We start from the raw sequence: 13,381 nt of genomic DNA, 5'->3' as shown, positions 1-13,381 counted from the left end.
CAAACTATCCCTGCATTCAGCCATGACTGAATGGTGGAGCAATCTCAATGGACCAAATCACCTAATTCTGCTCCTTTGTCTTATGGTCTGATGAATGATTGGTTCTTGAATCTCCACTGAACTTCATGGCTAGAACTGGACGTAGGATAAACTCAAGGGATTCTGTGGATGTTGGACAAACTAAGCAGTTCAGACAGGAGCTACAGGGCTCAGGACAAGAGGGACTCTATCTCTCTTAAGGCAACAGGAGGATGGGATGATCACGGATGTCCAGGAAACGGAGGAGACTTTGATGAGGCAGCATCAATGGTGGCAGAAGGGAAGCAGCATTCTTTGAAGAAGGAAGACATCTCTGAATATCCTAGAAAGGAGAGTCTCATCCTGAGAATAGAGGAAGCAGAGACACAGGAACTGAGAAAAAGGAATAACATTTTTACAGGATGCAGGATGGGAAGAGGTAGAGGTGAGATAGCGGGGGGAAGGACTCTGGAAGTAGGGGCTGTGGGAGAGAATGTGAGGGTGAGGCTTCATGAACGAACCATTCCTTGATGGGGAAGTGCACTCACTAAGCAGGCTAATCACAGCTTTAATTTCAAGGTTTCCTGCAACAGAAATCACCTGTGGAGGAAGGAGACCACACTGCACAGCAGAAAATCAAACGGAATAAGCTGAGGGGGGAGATGAAGATCAGAAGAAGATGACTTCATGATCTGAAAGCATATCTGATTCTGCATTGACATCTGCCACACTCAGCCAAAAGTTAAACTACTCAGCTTTGCTCAAGTGTTCTGTATATCCCACATCATGCTCCCGGAAAGAAGTTGGTATTTAATATTTCAGTAATATTTGAGTACTATTGTAAATTTATTGTTTGATTACGCATTCTTGTTTGTTTAAGTCAGTGTCAGAATCAGGTTTAATATCACTGTCATATGTCATGAAATTTTGTTAACTTTGTGGCAGCAGTACAGTGTAATACATGAAAATAATGGGAAAATAAACTACAGTAAGAATATCCATGTATATTAAGTAGATAAATTGAAATACATAATGCAAAAGCAGAAATACACAGGTGGTTCATGGGTTCAAAGTCCAGTTAGGAATCGGACGGCAGAGGGGAAGAAACTGTTCCTAAATTGCTGAGGGTGTGCTTTCAGGCTTCTGCCCCTCCTCCTGATGTTAACAATGAAAACAGGGCATGTCTTGGGTGGTGGGGGTCCTTAATGATAGATGTCGCCTTTCATCACTTGACAGGTTTCAATGTGGTCACTCCTCATTCTTCTGAATTTCAGTGAATACAGGCCCAGAGCCATCAAATGCTCTTCATACAACAAACCATTCAATTCTGGAATCATTTACATGAACCTCTTTTGAAACTCTTTTGAGTTTCAGCACATCCTTTCTAAGTTAGAGGGCCCCAAGCCGTTCACAATACTCCAAGTGAGGCCTCTCCAGTGCTTTATAAAGTCTCAACATTACATCCTTGCTTTTATATTCTTGTCCTCTTGAAATGAATGATAACATCGCATTTGCTTTCCTCACCACAGACTCAACCTGCAAATTAACCTTTAGGGAATCCTGCACAAGGACTCTCAAGTCCATTTGCTCATCAGTTTTTTGTATTTTCTCTCCATTTTGAAAATAGTCAACCCTTTCATTTCTTCTACCAAAGTGCCTGACCATACACTTCCTGACACTGTATTCCATCTGCCATTACTTTGCCCATTCTACCAGTGTGTCTCAGTCCTTCTGTAGCCTCTCTACTTCTTAAAAGCTCCCTGCCCCTCCATCTATCTTCATTTCATCTGCAAACTTTGCAACAAAGCCATCAATTCCATCATCCAGATCGTTGACATATAACGTAAAAAAATCAATCCTAACACAGACCCCTGCAGAACACCACTAGTCACTGGAAGCCAACCAGAAAGGCTCCCTTTATTCTCACTCTTTGCCTCCTGTCAATCAGGCACAGCTTTAGCCATGCTAGAATCTTTCCTGTTATACCACAGGCTTGTGGCATGTTAAGCATCCACTTGTGTGGCACTTTGTCAAAGGCCTTCTGAAAATCCAAGTGCACAACAAGATGTCTTGGATGCTACAGAGGTTAGTACCCATGATGGAGCCGACTGATTTAAGGACTTTCTACAGCTTCTTTCGATCCTGTGCAGTAGCCCCACCGTACCTAACTGTGATGCAGCCAGTCAGAATGCTCTCGACGGTTCATCTGTAGAAGTTTTCAAGTGTTTTAGCTGAAAAACTAAATCTCCTCAAACTCTTAATGAAATTTAGCCACTGCCTGCCTTCTTAATGGCTGCATCGGTATCTTGGGGCCAGGTTAGATAGTCAGAGATCTTGACACCCAGGAACTTGAAGCTGCTCACTCTCTCCACTTCTGATCCCTCTCTGAGGATTGGTTCATGTTCCCTCATCTTACCCTTCCTGAAGTCCACAATCAGCTCTTTGGTCTTGCTGACATTGAGGGCAAGGTTGTTGCTGTGACACCGCTCAATTAGCTGGCATATCTCACTCCTGTACACCCTCTTGTCTCCATCAGAGATTCTACCAACAATGGTTGTATCATCAGCAGATTTATAGATGTCACTTGAGATATGCCGAGACACACAGTCATGGGTGTAGATAGTGTAACCAGGTGACCGTTGAATATCATTTTTTTATTGTTGAAGTGCACCTTTGGCAATGCTGAAATAGTTGCCTGTGCCTTTAAGAGAAACCGGTGATGTCATTTTGCATCGGTGGCGTAGAACGAAGAGTTGCCACGTTCTAGAAAGGACGAATGTGGATGTGAATGTGAATGTGGATAAATGTGAGGTTATCCACTTTGGTGGCAAGAACAGGAAGGCAGATTACTATCTAAATGGAGTCAAGTTAGGAAAAGGGGAAGTACAACGAGATCTAGATGTTCTTGTACATCAGTCAATGAAAGCAAGCATGCAGGTACAGCAGGCAGTGAAGAAAGCTAATGGCATGCTGGCCTTTATAACAAGAGGAATTGAGTACAGGAGTAAAGAGGTCCTTCTGACCCCACCTGGAGTATTGTGTGCAGTTTTGGTCTCCAAATTTGAGGAAGGACATTCTTGCTATTGAGGGAGTGCAGCGTAGGTTCACAAGGTTAATTCCCGGAATGGCGGGACTGTCGTATGTTGAAAGATTGGAGCGACTGGGCTTGTATACACTGGAATTTAGAAGGATGAGAGGGTATCTGATTGAAACGTATAAGATTATTAAGGGATTGGACACGCTGGAGGCAGGAAGCATGTTCCCACTGATGGGTGAGTCCAGAACTAGAGGCCACAGATTAAGAATAAGGGGTAGGCCATTTAGAACAGAGATGCGGAAAAACTTTTACACCCAGAGAGTGGTGGATATGTGGAATGCTCTGCCCCAGAAGGCAGTGGAGGCCAAGTCTCTGAATGCATTCAAGAGAGAGTTAGATAGAGCTCTTATAGATAGCTGGGTCAAGGGATATGGGGAGAGGGCAGGAACGGGGTACTGATTGTGTATGATCAGCCATGATCTCAGTGAATGGTGGTACTGGCTAGAAGGGGTGAATGGCCTACTCCTGTACCTACTGTCTATTGTCTATTGTCTATTGAATGCTTTTCCCAGGTTTGGTGAGGAAAGATTTTCGCGAGGAAATTGATCAGCGCTGGATAGCGGGATTGCAAAGTTCCTTAATCAGCCTACTAAGTTAGTCTTTTTAGTAATTCAACTACAACACAATATATTGTAAAAGTTTATTAGTCTTCCTTTGTTGTTTCATGACTGAATGTGAATGTAACAGTGCAACGTGAATGTGTTAATTTCTGTTCACATAGCATGAGCAAGAAGAACTCATTTCAAGGTCTAGCTGATATGTGTTTGGACATTAAGCACGTGGTGCCAAATGTGAGTATCTCTCTTAGCTGAGATGAGATGTATTTATTCATGTTTTCGATGTTGTGTATAAGGTACAGGGTTGATGAGATTCTAACATTGTTTGTATTTTTTAAAATTGCCACTACCCTATTGGTTCTGCATATTTTGTTTTTGTTATTTTCATACTGCATACGTTACAAGGGTGTGGTCGGAAGTTAAACTGAGATTGTAATAGTGGGAACTGTTTTTTTATGTTGTTGTTTTTATTTTGATACCCTCTTTCTGCAATGAAACATCCAAAACAGATAAAGGAATTTAAAACCCGAAGTATTTGCTGTCTTGTGTGTGTAATTTTCCCCAGGCTGCAATGGGCTAAGCACATGTCCCTGAGGTGTGCCAGTGTTGATTGTCAGCGCGGAGGAGATGTTATTAGCAATGAATGAATAATGATTTACAGGTTATATGTAAAAGTAAGTGAATTGCGTACGTCATTGTGCTCCCACGTAGTATGTGCATGCCTCACTTAAAGTAAAAAGCAACTGAGAGTCACATCTCTTGGGCTGCAGTCTTTTTCTTGCAATCAGTTTTTATGTTTTGGTGTTATAGACCTAACAGATACAGCAAGCTATAATGAGAAAACTCACAGCTACGAAATGAATTTCTGCAAAATATTCTCATCGACCAGAATGGTAAACAGTCTCCACTGTAGAGAGAAGGAGAGGGTATCAGTAATTTGGGTGGTCATGATCTTGTTTGAGGTGTCCTCCCTTAACCCTTAGCCAACTTGTGCTTAATGTCTAGAATATCGATTAAAGACCTGAATCTCAAAGTTGATTCATTTTCGTCAGCTCTTCTATAGATGAAGATGATCATCGTATGAGTCGATTTTCACCTGAATGGTGGCAGTGATTACTGCTGAGTGGGAGAGAATATTAGTAGCCTTTTGTAACCAACACTTGCAGTTCTACTTGCTAGAGGCTGAAATCTATAATGAAATTGTGGAGCTGCTTTGATTTTATTTTCTCTTCAAAAGATTACAAACTAGCTAACATTAACAAGAAAGCAAAAGCCATTGAGCTAATCATGGATAAAGCTTCAGAAGAAGCTTTGAGGTTAAAGGGAGACTTAACGGAGATTTCAAAATTATGAACAAGTACATAGTGTGAAACTGCAGCAGACAGATGTCAAAGTTCATAGTTCAAAGTAAATTTATTATCTAAGTACATATATGTCACAATATACAACCCTGAGATTCATTTTCCTGTGGGCACTGAAAATAAGGACACGAGACACACTGGACTCAATGAAAGACCATAGCCAACAGGATGGATAAACTGCCAATGTGCACAGAAAAAAAACCTTTATATACAAAAGAGAAGAAAAAAAGAAATAATAATAGCAATAAATATTGACAACATGAGATGAAGAATTCTTGAAGGTCAGTCCATGGGCTGTGGGAACGGTTCGGTGATGGGGTGAGTAAAGTTGGTTCAGGAGCCTGTGATTGAGGGGTAATAACTGTTCCTAAACCTGGTGGTGCAGGTCCTGAGGCTCCTGGACCTTCTTCCTCACGGCAGCAGTGAGAAGAGAGTGTGACCCTGGCTGGTGGTGACTTCTCAGTCAGGAGTTGATATCTTTCATCACCAACCTCTTCAAGCACTGCATCACAGTGGACATAAGTGCTACCGGGCAATAATCATTGAGGCAGTTTGACGTATCTTCTCTAGGCACTGGTATAATTGCAGCAGGTGAGTACCTCAGACAGCCGAAGCGAGAGGTCAGAGGTATCATTGAACCCTTCAGCCAGCTGATGAACACAGGTATTCAGTCTTCGGCCGGGTACCCAGTCTTTGCTTTCGGTCTCGTCACCCTCCTGAAGGATGCTCTCATGTTGGCCTCAGAGACTGAAACTTTGGGTCATCGGGGGCTATGGAAGTTCGTGAAGGTGCCTCCATATTTCAAATTAAGAAACTGACAAAAAGCACGGAAAACGAAGAACCTTGTTTACATATAAGTTACAATATTGATATCTGAAAAATATTTGAAGTAAATTCTAAAAGCAATATAGGTAAGTGCTCAAAAAATGGAAAGGAGAAACTAGGCTTGTGTGGGGTGTTGGATCTAGTAGGACAACTCAGTCAGACCTGCATAATGAAAATGGCCTGAACCATCTTCCCCTATCACTGGGGAGATCCACATGAAGTCATATTTAACTGTGAATCCATGTCCTGACTCCCTGCAGTTACCAGGAGTTGATGGAGAATGTTGTGCTGTCTTGAGTTCGCTCATTCTATACCAGGTTCAAGTGGATTTGCCTGCAAAGCTAAAGATGATGATGTACCTCACTGGTACATGGCCTCACCCTTCTGCCTGGGTTTCCTTTGGGTGCTCCAGGATCCTCCCACATCACAAAGACAAGCTGGATGGGCCTGTCCATATTCCCTGTCTGTTCATCTCTCGGTTTTTCCCGGGATAGTAGAAAGCAGGCTTTTCAGCATTTCGAGTCTGTGCTGACCATGAGCAGAAATCCTTCCTGGATCTCAGTTTCTTTTATTTTCCACACATTCCAGCGATTCCCACAGGACTTCACAGATCACCTACACACCAGGACAATTTCTAGTGGAAAATCAGCTATCAACCTACACATCCTTGTGATGTGGGTGGGAATTCAGCATCCGGGGGTGGGAGGGACCTACATAATTAAGGAGAACTTGTAAACTCCTCATAGATAACAGCCAAGGTGTGCATTGAACCCGATCGCAGCTCTGTGAAGCCGAGGCTCCACTGTTCTGCTGGGCCTGGAGGACTGTAGCCGACTCCCAGTACAGTGACACTGAGACACCACTGTTCTGCTGGGCCTGGAGGACTGTAGCCGACTCCCAGTACAGTGACACTGAGACACCACTGTTCTGCTGGGCCTGGAGGACTGTAGCCGACTCCCAGTACAGTGACACTGAGGCACCACTGTTCTGCTGGGCCTGGAGGACTGTAGCCGACTCCCAGTACAGTGACACTGAGGCACCACTGTTCTGCTGGGCCTGGAGGACTGTAGCCGACTCCCAGTACAGTGACACTGAGACACCACTGTTCTGCTGGGCCTGGAGGACTGTAGCCGACTCCCAGTACAGTGACACTGAGGCACCACTGTTCTGCTGGGCCTGGAGGACTGTAGCCGACTCCCAGTACAGTGACACTGAGGCACCACTGTTCTGCTGGGCCTGGAGGACTGTAGCCGACTCCCAGTACAGTGACACTGAGGCACCACTGTTCTGCTGGGCCTGGAGGACTGTAGCCGACTCCCAGTACAGTGACAATGAGGCACCACTGTTCTGCTGGGCCTGGAGGACTGTAGCCGACTCCCAGTACAGTGACAATGAGGCACCACTGTTCAGCTGGGCCTGGAGGACTGTAGCCGACTCCCAGTACAGTGACACTGAGGCACCACTGTTCTGCTGGGCCTGGAGGACTGTAGCCGACTCCCAGTACAGTGACACTGAGGCACCACTGTTCTGCTGGGCCTGGAGGACTGTAGCCGACTCCCAGTAGAGTGACAATGAGGCACCACTGTTCAGCTGGGCCTGGAGGACTGTAGCCGACTCCCAGTAGAGTGACAATGAGGCACCACTGTTCAGCTGGGCCTGGAGGACTGTAGCTGATTCCCAGTACAGTGACAATGAGGCACCACTGTTCTGCTGGGCCTGGAGGACTGTAGCCGACTCCCTGTACAGTGACACTGAGGCACCACTGTTCAGCTGGGCCTGGAGGACTGTAGCCAAGTTCCAGTACTGTGACACTGAGACACCACTGTTCTGCTGGGCCTGGAGGACTGTAGCCGACTCCCAGTAAAGTGACAATGAGGCACCACTGTTCTGCTGGGCCTGGAGGACTGTAGCCGACTCCCAGTACAGTGACACTGAGACACCACTGTTCTGCTGGGCCTGGAGGACTGTAGCCGACTCCCAGTACAGTGACACTCAGACACCACTGTTCTGCTGGGCCTGGAGGACTGTAGCCGACTCCCAGTACAGTGACAATGAGGCACCACTGTTCTGCTGGGCCTGGAGGACTGTAGCCGACTCCCAGTACAGAGACACTGAGACACCACTGTTCAGCTGGGCCTGGAGGACTGTAGCCCACTCCCAGTACAGTGACAATGAGGCACCACTGTTCTGCTGGGCCTGGAGGACTGTAGCCGACTCCCAGTACAGAGACACTGAGACACCACTGTTCTGCTGGGCCTGGAGGACTGTAGCCGACTCCCAGTACAGTGACACTGAGGCACCACTGTTCAGCTGGGCCTGGAGGACTGTAGCCGACTCCCAGTACAGTGACACTGAGACACCACTGTTCAGCTGGGCCTGGAGGACTGTAGCCGACTCCCAGTACAGTGACACTGAGACACCACTGTTCAGCTGGGCCTGGAGGACTGTAGCCGACTCCCAGTACAGTGACACTGAGGCACCACTGTTCAGCTGGGCCTGGAGGACTGTAGCCGACTCCCAGTACAGTGACACTGAGGCACCACTGTTCAGCGGGGCCTGGAGGACTGTAGCCGACTCCCAGTACAGTGACAATGAGGCACCACTGTTCTGCTGGGCCTGGAGGACTGTAGCCGACTCCCAGTACAGTGACACTGAGGCACCACTGTTCAGCTGGGCCTGGAGGACTGTAGCCGACTCCCAGTACAGTGACACTGAGACACCACTGTTCTGCTGGGCCTGGAGGACTGTAGCCGACTCCCAGTACAGTGACACTGAGGCACCACTGTTCTGCTGGGCCTGGAGGACTGTAGCCGACTCCCAGTACAGTGACACTGAGGCACCACTGTTCTGCTGGGCCTGGAGGACTGTAGCCGACTCCCAGTACAGTGACACTGAGGCACCACTGTTCTGCTGGGCCTGGAGGACTGTAGCCGACTCCCAGTACAGTGACACTGAGGCACCACTGTTCTGCTGGGCCTGGAGGACTGTAGCCGACTCCCAGTACAGTGACACTGAGGCACCACTGTTCTGCTGGGCCTGGAGGACTGTAGCCGACTCCCAGTAGAGTGACAATGAGGCACCACTGTTCAGCTGGGCCTGGAGGACTGTAGCCGACTCCCAGTACAGAGACACTGAGACACCACTGTTCAGCTGGGCCTGGAGGACTGTAGCCGACTCCCAGTACAGTGACACTGAGACACCACTGTTCAGCTGGGCCTGGAGGACTGTAGCCGACTCCCAGTACAGTGACACTGAGGCACCACTGTTCAGCTGGGCCTGGAGGACTGTAGCCGACTCCCAGTACAGTGACACTGAGACACCACTGTTCTGCTGGGCCTGGAGGACTGTAGCCGACTCCCAGTACAGTGACACTGAGGCACCACTGTTCTGCTGGGCCTGGAGGACTGTAGCCGACTCCCAGTACAGTGACACTGAGGCACCACTGTTCTGCTGGGCCTGGAGGACTGTAGCCGACTCCCAGTACAGTGACACTGAGGCACCACTGTTCTGCTGGGCCTGGAGGACTGTAGCCGACTCCCAGTACAGTGACACTGAGGCACCACTGTTCTGCTGGGCCTGGAGGACTGTAGCCGACTCCCAGTACAGTGACAATGAGGCACCACTGTTCTGCTGGGCCTGGAGGACTGTAGCCGACTCCCAGTACAGTGACACTGAGACACCACTGTTCTGCTGGGCCTGGAGGACTGTAGCCAAGTTCCAGTACTGTGAACATGAGGCACCACTGTTCTGCTGGGCATGCAGGACTGAACCTGGGTCCCAGCACTGTGAAACTCAGTGTCCACTGTTCAACTGGGCCTGGAGTATTGAACCATGGTCCTTGCACTGTAAAACTGAGGCGCTAATGTTCCCCTGGTGTGGTGAACTACATATACCTGTCTGGACACGCCCCTCTGCTGACTGCTCCTGTGGCTCCTCCTACAGACCCCTGTATAAAGGCGATTGGAGGCACTGCTCCCCCCTCAGTCTCCAGGATGTTGTGTGGTGGTCTCTTGCTGCTAATAAAAGCCTATCGTTCGCCTCCCGTCTCCGAGAGTTATTGATGGTGCATCACATGGGCGTGGAGGAATGTAGCCGACTCCCAGTACAGTGACACTGAGGCACGACTGTTCTGCTGGGCCTGGAGGACTGAAACTGGGTCCCAGCACTGTGAAACTGAGCCTCTACTGTTCTGCTGGGCCTGGAGATTTGAACCCGAGTCCGAGCAGTGTGAAACTGACGCTGCATTGCCAATTCCCATTCTAATATGTCTATCCTTGGCCTCCTCTACTGTCAAGATGAAGCCACACTCAGGTTGGAGGAACAACACCTTATATACCGGCTGGGTAGCCTCCAACCTGATGGCATGAACATTGACTTTTCTAACTTCCGTTAATGTCCCTCCTCCCCTTCTTATACTGTCCCTTATTTATTTATTATTTCCCCCCCTTTTGGTTCTCTCTTTTTTTCTCTCTCTGTCTCTCTCACAATCACTCCTTGTCTGTTCTCCATCTCCCTCTGGTGCTCCCCTCTCTCTTTCTTTCTCCCTAGGCCTCCCGTCCCATGATCCTTTCCCTTCTCCAGCTCTGTATCCCTTTTGCCAATCACCTTTCCAGCTCTTAGCTTCATCCCCCCCCCCCATCTTCTCCTATCATTTTGGATCTCCCCCTCCCCCTCCCACTTTCAAATCTCTTACTATCTCTTCTTTCAGTTAGCCCTGATGAAGGGTCTCGGCCGAAACGTTGATTGTACTTCTCCCTATAGATGCTGCCTGGCCTGCTGCGTTCCACCAGCATTTTGTGTGTGTTGCTTGAATTTCCAGCACCTGCAGATTTCCTCGTGTTTGCTGCACTGTTCTGCTGGGCCTGGAGGACAGTAACCAAGTCACAGTACTGTGAAACTGAGGCACCACAGTTCAGCTGGCCTGGAGGAATGAAGCTGGTTACCAGCACTGTAAAACTGAGGCACCAATATTCTGCTGGGCTTGGAGAACTGAACCTGTATCCCAGCACTCTGCACCTGTGGCTCCAATGTTCTGCTGGGACAAGAGGATTGATCTCGGGTTTCAACGCTATGAAATTGTGGCACCACTCTTCTGCTGGCCTGGAGGACGGAACCCAGGTCCCAGCACTATGAAACTGAGATATCACAATTCTGCTGGACCTGGAGGACGGAACCCAAGTCCCAGCACTATGAAACTGAGATATCACAATTCTGCTGGACCTGGAGGACGGAACCCAGGTCCCAGCACTATGAAACTGAGATATCACAATTCTGCTGGACCTGGAGGACGGAACCCAGGTCCCAGCACTATGAAACTGAGATATCACAATTCTGCTGGACCTGGAGGACGGAACCCAAGTCCCAGCACTATGAAACTGAGATATCACAATTCTGCTGGACCTGGAGGACGGAACCCAGGTCCCAGCACGATGAAACTGAGGTATCACAATTCTGCTGGACCTGGAGGCTTGAACCTGGGTCCTAGCCTCTGAAATTGAGGCTCCAGTGTTCGGCTAGGCCTGGTGGCCTGAACCTGGTTACCAGTAATCTGAAGCTGAGGATCCAGTGTTCTCCTGGGCCTGGGTGACTGTAGCCACGTCCCAGTACTGTGAAAATGAGGCACCACTGTTCTGCTGGGCCTGGAAGATTGAACCTGTGTCCCAGCTGCTGAAACACAGGCTCCACAGTTCTGCTGGGCCTGGAGGATGTAGCCAAGTCCAGACATCCCACCTCTCCCGGAAATTCTGGCAGTCTCCTTCATATTGATAGCAGCTCCCTAACACCCACAAATTATATACAATATCCTGGAAATCAATTTTTTTGAGAGGGAGAGGGAGAGCAAGAGGGAGCATCCTGATTGCTCTCTCTTTGTGCTAAGTAGACCTATCAGTTTTCTCTGTGGGTGGGCTTTACAGTCGATCTCTCTCCCTCTCCCTTTCATTGTCCATCAGTTTAGTTTACTGTCCTGCAGCGCCATGGCAGAGTGTTGCAAAAAAAGAAAATATAAAACGTACTTCAGCCCAGACTACACTAAAGTGTACCCCTGTCTAACAGGGGTCAAAAATAATGACAGTGTTTCTCACTGCACTGTTTGCAACAGTGACTTTTCTATTGCCCATGGTGGGTTAAAATGTAAAAGACATGTTGAGGTGAGTTTAACAGGTGTCATTCGTTCATTAGCATAGCTAACGTTATTTAAACTAGCTGGCTAGCTGCTAAGGAGCTACTCTATTGATGTCCTACGTGATGAGGCCAAACTCCCTGTAGACTTGCTTAAAGTTGTAATAGAATAAAAAAATGACTCCATGATAATATAAGTACATATTTTAATGTCACATTTTCTGCATATACCCAACTTGGTTTACAGATTAGACAAAATCACTAAACAAAGTATTACAGACACCCTTGGATGTTGACTGGGGGTGGGGGGGGGGGTCGGGGGTTCTACCTCTCTGAAATGAGTTTTTGCAGGGTGGGATGTCTGCCAAGCCCCACCATTGTGAAACTGAGGTACCAGTGTTCTGCTGGGCCTGCAGGAGTGAACCCATGACCGAGCACTTTGAACTGAGGCTCCACTGTCCTGCTGGGTTTGGAGGACTGAAGCCGGGTGCCTGCACTGTGAAACTGAGGTACCAGTGTTCTGCTGGGCCTGAATGACTGAACCAAGCTCCCAGCAGTGTAAAACTGATGTACCATTATTCAGCTCGGACTGGAGGATCGAACCTGTGTCCCAGCACTGTGAAATTGAGGCCTCACAATTCTGTTGGGCCTGGAGGCTTGAACCCGGGTCATAGCACTGTGAAACTGAGGCACAACTGTTCTGCTGGGCTGGGAGTACAGGCCTGGTTCCCAGCACTGTGAAACTGAGGTACCACAATTCTACTGGGCCTCGAGGATTGAATCTGGGCCCCAGCACTGTGAAACTGAGGTACCACAATTCTACTGGGCCTTGAGGATTGAACCTGGGCCCCAGCACTGTGAAACTGAGGTACCACAATTCTACTGGGCCTCGAGGATTGAATCTGGGCCCCAGCACTGTGAAACTGAGGTACCACAATTCTACTGGGCCTCGAGGATTGAATCTGGGCCCCAGCACTGTGAAACTGAGGTACCACAATTCTACTGGGCCTCGAGGATTGAATCTGGGCCCCAGCACTGTGAAACCGAGGTACCACAATTCTACTGGGCCTCGAGGATTGAACCTGGTTCCCAGCACTGTGAAACTGAGGTACCACAATTCTACTGGGCCTCGAGGATTGAATCTGGGCCCCAGTGCTTTGAAACATTGGGGGATTGGAGGATTGGACCTGCGTTCCAGCACTGAGAAACTGAGTCACCACTGTTCCGTTGGGTCTGGAGTACTGGCTCTGGGTCCCAGCGCTGTGAAACTGAGACACCACATTCTTGCTAGGCACCTATGTCTCAACACGGAGAAATGGAGTCACCGCTGTTCTGCTGAAGCTGGAGGAGGGAATCTGGGTCCCAGCGCTGTGATACTGAAGCTCCAGAATTCTGCTGGGCCT

Source organism: Hemitrygon akajei, chromosome 5 (assembly GCF_048418815.1).
Source record: "Hemitrygon akajei chromosome 5, sHemAka1.3, whole genome shotgun sequence".
Taxonomy (NCBI): domain Eukaryota; kingdom Metazoa; phylum Chordata; class Chondrichthyes; order Myliobatiformes; family Dasyatidae; genus Hemitrygon; species Hemitrygon akajei.
The sequence above is the reverse complement of the archived record's forward strand: the minus strand, read 5'-3'. Positions refer to the sequence as shown.